The sequence below is a fragment of the Poecilia formosa genome, unplaced genomic scaffold (assembly GCF_000485575.1).
Source record: "Poecilia formosa unplaced genomic scaffold, Poecilia_formosa-5.1.2 Scaffold412, whole genome shotgun sequence".
In the NCBI taxonomy this organism is placed as follows: Eukaryota; Metazoa; Chordata; class Actinopteri; order Cyprinodontiformes; family Poeciliidae; genus Poecilia; species Poecilia formosa.
This window is the reverse complement of record NW_006800351.1, coordinates 294,487-302,555: the sequence shown is the minus strand read 5'-3', so window position 1 is coordinate 302,555 and position 8,069 is coordinate 294,487. Positions and strand designations below refer to the sequence as shown.

Below are 8,069 nucleotides of genomic sequence, written 5' to 3'. Positions count from 1 at the left end.
CTAGGTGACGGGTTGGGCTTGACTGGGGTTGCTAGGTAACGGCAGAGTTCTCCTCGAATGCGACTCAGTTCAGTTTATGTTGAAAAGCTTTAATTTTCCTTGAAAACATTTCAGGGAGTTTGGGAGCCGCACAAATTCAGTCAAGGGGCCACATACTTGTACTTTTATTTTATTTTCCACTTTTACCCAAATTATCTGCGACCCTCATTTAATTATGGAATATTAGAGAGAAGGTGAATGATAATAAAGATCTTATATGCTCTTATTTATCGTATTTGTTAAACAATTTAATTGTTTTTTTTGTATTTGGTTTTTGTCCTGAATGTATCCATTTTAATATAAACCTCCTTATTTTGCGTTTTGTTTAGTTTTTGTTGATGTTATTGATTCTCTTCTCCATTTATTTTGTCGATCGATCGTGTTGTTAGTCGGTAACGCTCGTTTTATAGACACTAATTGGTGAATAAAAATAAAACAGTGTATTTAAAAAAAAGAACAAGTCTGATTATGGCTGCATGAATGACTAAAACAAAAGTTGAATTTCCTGAACACATCCACGTTTCCTCTGCTAATGGACGTTATAAATTACCCATCGCTTTGGATTACATTTGATTTTCCCTTCCTCCCTTCTTAAATCGGCCGTGACTCGCTCATGTTTTTATTCATGAAGACTTTCACGTCGGCACGTTGCTTGTTATTTTTGTAGGTCAGCATGGCTTTCAAGTTATTGCTGTAACTTTTCCTGAAGCAGGAAGTGCTTTAAAGGCAGCAGAATGTACTTTTTTTAAGATTCTTTAAATAACGTGAAAAGTTTGTATTTATGAGCACGAAGGTGTGAAAAAGACGAGCCTGGAGCCGTTTCTCTGATGCAGCCGGGCTCTTTCCTGCGTTAGCTGAGGATGAGGAGCGAGTCCTTGACTCTGTGCTGACAGAAGGAACGGTTGTGTAATTAGTTTTCAGCGTCGCCGCTGTAGAGCGCCCTCCTTGTCCTTGATCATTTGGCATCCACTCAGCGGTCCTTCACAGCTCTGCAGCACGGCCAGGATGAGGAGCGCGGCTTGTGTTCAGGAACAACTCGACTCAGAGTTTCTCTCCTTGTGGGCGAAAATGAATCTCGATTGTTTAGTTTTCCACCTTTCGGCAGCGGCACATGAAAGACGAAACAGATGGTTGTTCATTTGTCTTTGTCTGTTATGATTTCATCCCTAAAGGCTTCGTAACGTTCATTATGTTTATTTATAATGATCCAAACTCTGGTTGTTCTTAAAGGGCCTGTTTTACTAGATGATGTTTTAGATCCTCTGCATGTTATTGTTTACATGAAAATCTTTCGCCTGCGCAAAACAGGCAAAAAGACGATTCTTTTCAAATTCAAAAATATTTTATTGATCCCAAAGAGAAATTAAATGTTGCTTCAACTCATTAATTCAAAATCTTCTAAGTTATTGTAGATGGGAAATGGCAGGAAGGTTTTCCTGTAGCAGTCTGTATTACAGCGAATTTGAAGAAGCCTCTGACTGAAGACACTCGGTCTCATGAAGAGGATGGTCAGATTTGTCCATAGTTTTCTTGACCTTCTCGCCATCTGTAGCTGCGCCGCCGCGGTAGAACAACAACGTTAAAATAAAACCTGGAGATGCAGAAAAGCCATTATAGAACGACTCAGAACCAATGGTATTCTTTTTTCTCGCTCTCTGTGTCGGCTACGCTACAGGCAGACTCGTTGCCATAGCAACCGACTAACAGCTGCACAAATGTTTCAGGATTCAACACCAAAAATCACTCAAACATTTCCCTCACAGAGGACAGAACAGTCAGCCCATTACAGTTTGATGGTTATTGATGCGATTATTAATAAGTGATCGCTGTGATAGATTAGCTACGATGCTATTAGCTAAGCTAACAAGGCGGCGGTTGATTAGCTAATTTAAACACCTGCTGTACTGATGATCTGTCAGAGTTGCTGTTTAAGTCGCGTTTTTTTTTTTAACTGAACCAAAACACCGAATTCCACAGCACGTCTCATGTTCAGGTTGTCATAGTCAAGCTAGCGTAGCTGACCTACTTCCGGCTCCCTTGCTACTTTTTTAATTAAAACTTTTTCCTGACCTGTCGTAGTGTTGACGATTAGTAGCAAAACTGCTACTAATTTCCTCTTTTTTTCTGTCAGACTTGCATCGAACGCCGTAAGGTTTACGCTGCTTAGAAATAAAAAACAGCAGCGAGGAGAGAAAACTGGATAAAACGGGTCAGGCCATCAGCTTGGCAGAATATTTAACACAAAAAAGTAATCAATTATTAATATCGCCTGATATGAAACTCTTTTACCGTGTTACGTTTTCAGCTGGCCACTCGCAGTAAGAAAAAAATCAATTAATCGCATGATAAATTAAAACAAGCTCAACAATTTTCATTTGTATGATTTATTGTTTTCTCTCCCTGGATGATTAAAGTTTTCAGTTTGGTGTTTTGGTCTCAACTAGGCTTTTCACTTATTGTTTCTCTTGTTTTTGTTTGTTTGTTTTGGATATTTAATATGAATTTAATGTAATGTAAAGTTTATTGATCTTTGAGAAATGTCCCTGCTTTATTACTTTACCATTATTGCTGCTATATCACAGGAAAATGGTCTCAAAACAACAGTATTGCCGTTTATCGCTCTAACGTCTGGGCCAGTTTATATTCCAGCAGCTTTGTGATGCGGACTCGCCGAGCCTTGTGGTCGTAAAGTCCCTGAGCCTTTCTGTCTCAGGACATCAACAGGTGCTAAAACATGACGTTTTTCCTCGTAGCCCAGCGAGAGCTGCAGGGCGTCTGCCTTTTTTCACGCTTTTGACAAACTGAATCAATCTGAAGAGCAAAGGAAGCTTCTGGATATCCTGGATGTGATATCTGGGCCTTTTCCGCTCGTCTTTCCCCTCCTGCCTGTCAGTTTCTGTTCCACCGTCTTTAATGTGACACGGCGAAGATCTGGGGTAAAACTTTCGCTTTGGATTATCTGATGTTTGTCACCCAGTTTATACTTGAAAGAGGAAGCGTTGTCGTCTCAACAAGAGCTCATGACTTCACAATGAGTCGGAAGGAAAGCTCTGTAATCAGGCGTGAAGGCCCCTTAGCAACGAATTAGAGGAGTTATTGAACGTCACGTCTCCTGCTTTCTGGTTGACGCTCAGTGCTTTAGTTTAGTTTCCTGTTGCCAAACTACTCGAGCCTTTTTAATAAGGATTATAGGTACTGCAATAAATAAATATCTATAAATGATCTTTAATAAGAAAATGACAAACTCAGGAAAGCAGAAAAGATAAATATAAATGCGTCTATTTTTACTAGGGCTGAAATTATTAATCCTTTGAAATGTCATGTGATTATTCAAATAATTTAGTAATCGATTAATCGATAACTGGAGTACACAGACTCAAAAAAACACATTCAAAACCGTAATTAAACCAAAACTCTACAAAAAATATTAACATTTTGCATTTAAAACATATAGATGTGCTGCTGAATTATTTGTTTTGGTTCTGTTAAGAAAAAAAGGCGACTTAAACACCAACACTCATCAGTACAGCAGGCGGTTAAATTAGCTAATCTACCACCGCTGTGTTAGCTTAGCTGATAGCAGCGTAGCTAATCCACCACACAATTTAACACAACACAAATTTAACCACAACATAAACATCAAGCCTGAAAACATGAAACTGTAACGGACTGGATGTTCTGTTCTCTGTGTGGGAAATGGTTGAATATTTTTGGTGTTGAATCCTGAAACACTAGTGGAGCTGTTGTCAGCCGGTTGCTATGGCAACGGGTCTGTGTGTAGCGTAGCTGACACAAAGTGAGAAAAAAGATTAACTAGTAGTTTTGAGTTATTCTTCAACAGTTTTCCTGAGTTATTTTGCCCTTTGCTGTGTTGCACGGCGCTGATCTAATAAAACCTACATCTCAGGTTTTATTTAGTTTATTGATTTGTTCTAGATGAACTGAAATATCTTCGTTTTGTCTATGGTCTCTAAATAGCTCCTCAGGCTTCCTGTCCTGTGTTCATGTTGCTGCCACATGAATGGAGATGGTCTGATAAATGTGCAGAGAGCATGTTGAGTGGAGGTCAATTGATTTTATTAGCTGCTGGTGAGAAGATGCCTTAGCTGTGTATTGTTTGCTAACACACAAGCTATGGCTTTTCTGTCCAAGCAGATAAATAATTTCTGGTTCTCTGGCTCAACGCTGCAGCAGGTCAAACTCAGGATAATATTCACAATAAAACACAAATTTCTAAATATTTAGAATGAAAAATTCTAAATATTTCATGTTTTCACCACGTTATTCATTCATAAATTTCTAAATATTTAGAATGAAAATTGGATGTAAATGTTTGTGTTTCTTCATTAGTTTTAGTTGCTGATTTTTTGATGCAAATTCCTCAACATCATAAATCTCCTGCTCTGTCATCATGAGACGGTTGAAGTATAAGTTGTTTTTCTCCTTATGTTGCTGGAAGATGAGTATTTTATCGCTCCGTTTGGCAGTGTGTCAGTTTTACCTCGAAGCCCAAAAGGCCTGGCCTGGTTTCTCTCAGGGTTTTAACATCATTTTTGCTCATCACTAGAAAACGAGCTTTTCCAGGTCGGCAGTTGTGTTAAGGAAAAACAAACGTATGTCCATATAGAGTGCTGTTTGTGAAGTTACACTGTAAAAAATTAACTGCAATAATTCAACCTGTCAGAGGAAAAAATGTGGATTAAATTTTCATGTTTTCACCACGTTATTCATTCATTTATAAATGTTACAGTTTCAAACTAAACAGTTACCCAGCTAAATATTCAGCTTTAAATTAAATAGTTACATAACAAGCTAACTTTGAAGCTAAATATTTTACTAGCCAACTATTTAGCTTCAAACTAAATATTTGGTAAAGCTAAGTATTTAGTGCTAGGCTAAATATTTAGTTAACCAACTGAATTTGAGATAAATATATTTAGCTTACTGACTAAATATTTAGTTTGTCAGCTAAATATTTAGCTCAGAACTAACTCAAATTTAGGTTGACCAGAGCTAACTAAATATTTAGCTTGCTAAGTAATTTAGTTTATAAGCCTAGACCAGATTTAAATATTTAGATTACTAACAAGATATTTAAGTTGTAAGCAAAATATTTAGATGGTTCAGAACTAACTGAAACATTTACTAGCCCATAATTGAGTAGTTAGCTTGTTAAATTAATTTGCTTAGTAAAAATCTATAAACTGAAAAAAACTTTTGCTTTTCGATGAAAAGTTTTCATGAGATGCTGAGGTTTTTCAGCTGTGTAGAAATGAGTGTTTCTCACAAAACTGCAATGAAAACATTTTTTTTCACATCACATGAGTCACATGATCAGCAACAGGATGTTACTACTGGCAGAAACAACAAAGACGACGACAGGAAGTGGCAGGAGGATGACGGGCTGCATGTTTTTTAATGACTTACTGCGTCAACAAACTTATTAACATGCTGAAACTTATTTAGTTTGAGTTTTTTCAACATTAATGGAATATTGACAAAGTTTTGTGCACATTTGTAGTAGAAACACAGCTACTGACTGAGATGCACAACTTTAAAAATCCTTTTAATTTGTGCTTTTTATAGGAACTAGTTAATTATAATAGAATAAAATATAATTTATTTATCCCCAGGTTGAAATTACTTATTTATTCACAAGCTGCTCTGTCTGAAGTGTTAAATATTAGTAAATATTTAAAGAAAGAAGTAAGCAATAATCATTAAAGCACATAAACAATCACTCTGTGGAATGAATCTGCATTAGTTTGACTTTTGGAGTAAAATTGCTTGAATAACAGATCTTTGCAGTGGTTTTGTAAAGTATTGCAATGCAGAAAGCGTCTCTGCCCGCGTCAGCTGCAGGATCTGATGGCGTTAGCGCAGACGGTGTCACAGATCCTCATAAGCTCACTCTAACAGTTTCCCTCCGCTTCTAATTTGTGCTTAGTAAATAAATCTGGTCCGGCGTTTCCTCGGTTTATTAGCCAGCGGAGACGGCGCTGTGACTGCAGAAGTGCTGACGGCAGCGCATCTCCGGCGCAGCGCCGCTTGATTTAATGCAGCGCTGGAGCGAACAGAGGCTGAAGCTCGGAGGGAAACGTCCTCAGTGGCTGAGCCGAAGGTTTCTCCTCCTCGTGGGATCAGAGTCGAGGCAAATGATCCGTTTTCCTCATGGGAGTGATCAGATTTTTCTAAAATAAGTCTCGATGTTTGGGATTGTTTCTGTCAGCGTCTGAATAAATAAACACCTACTGTCCTTTAATTGTCCTCTTCTGAATAACGTATTGGCCGGGCCTCTGAGAAACAAACCTCTTAGCATATTAATGTCTCCCATCAGGAATCATTGAATAATGACAGGAGAGCAAACAACCAGGCATAAGATTATGACCACTGGCAGGTGGTCATCCCTTCAGCCTGGTACCTGCTGGCAGAAACAAGGAATTTGAATTTGGTTCTGTTTTGTTCTCAGTAAAGACGTTTAAGACATAAATACGGTGGAAAGGGAAAATATGAAAGGTTTTATTATTGTACATATGTATATTTCTTCTGCTAATACTATGTTTTTATTTTAGTTTCTGTTAAATACCATATTGATATATTGTTCTAGCATTAGCTCCTGATAATACTGTGAAAATTGCCTTTGCAGTCGAAAAGTTTCAACTTTTCAAATGTCTAAGTTTTTTCTAGGAAATAGTTTTTGTGAAATGTGCTCCTTCCTTCTTCCCTCAAAGCCCTAATGCACTGATTTACTGAAGCAACTTTTTAATGCTCCACTTCTTATCATGATGAAATGCACTATGAAGCCCAGAACCGGAAACTGAAGGTTTGAATAATTTGTCCAAACATCCACTGAAGGTGAAGCTGTAGCGGCCGAAGCTTCATGCAGCAGACAGCTGGCAGGATCCGGCTGATCGTTTAGGGCCCCGGGGATCCCGACGCAGCCCCAGGCGCTGTCAGGCAGGGCTGCAGATCCTCGGCTGCACGCTGCCGCTCTGAAAGAGAAAACATGAAGCTGCCCTGTAGCCTTAAGGCAGTCTGGGATACAGGAGAACACTGCAAAAACACAAAGTATTTTCCTCTAGTTTTTAGTACAAACACCTTAGAATACTTGAAATCAGACCAACTGACTTGCAAATAACACTTCAGAAAGAAACTGGAGCTCAATACCTCCTTAAAATTGGTGAAAACATTTTAGTTCTACTGACTCGTTACCTGCCAAGCCCAGTCCGTCGCCTAGCAACCCTGCCAAGCCCAGCCCGTCGCCTAGCAACCCTGCCAAGCCCAGCCCGNAACCCTGCCAAGCCCAGCCCGTCGCCTAGCAACCCTGCCAAGCCCAGCCCGTCGCCTAGCAACCCTGCCAAGCCCAGCCCGTCGCCTAGCAACCCAGTTCCAGCTCCACTGGCAAATAACTTCACTTATAACAAGACATTTTTCCTGTTTTATAAGTGAAATAATCTGCTTTGGTTCTAGTATTTTTCATCAGTATTAAGGAGTTATTTATTTCTAGATATTTTCACTAGAAGCTAAATACCTGGTAAAATTTTGTGTTTTTGCAGTGTGGGTTCGGTTTGTGGGTTTTATAAGCTAACAAGAAAATTTGAGGATGTGGATTAAAGAAGTAAGATTAATGCCAGAATGTGTTGATAAAATCCCATCAACAGTTAAAATTTTAATAAATAGTTTTATCTGCATTCAGTGAATTCTTCTTAAGGTTAAATAATAAATAATTGAACATCTTTCCTGACTGATCAGTCTCTTCAGTCCAGGATTTAGTTTTACAGTGAACGTGTCTCATGTTGTCATAAAGGAAAGTTTTGAATGAAAGTGAAGAAACAAATCTTTGTTTATTTCTTCTCTCAAAAGTCAATTTTCTACTCAATAAGCAACAATCAGAGGTTCATATACACACATCTTCAAACCCCAAACAGGGAATATATATTTATAAAAGCAACAAAAAAACAACATTCTGTGTAATGATACTGAGTGAATCCATGTACTTCATAATCACTGATTATCAGATATTTGTGAGA

At 38.3% G+C, this 8,069-nt stretch overlaps 1 protein-coding gene across 2 annotated transcripts in view; it reads left to right on the top strand.

Annotated features, from left to right (window-relative positions):
* Positions 1-8,069, top strand: part of rhbdl1 (rhomboid, veinlet-like 1 (Drosophila)) — a 52,314-nt gene that overhangs the window by 40,898 nt on the left and 3,347 nt on the right. The window lies entirely within an intron of this gene.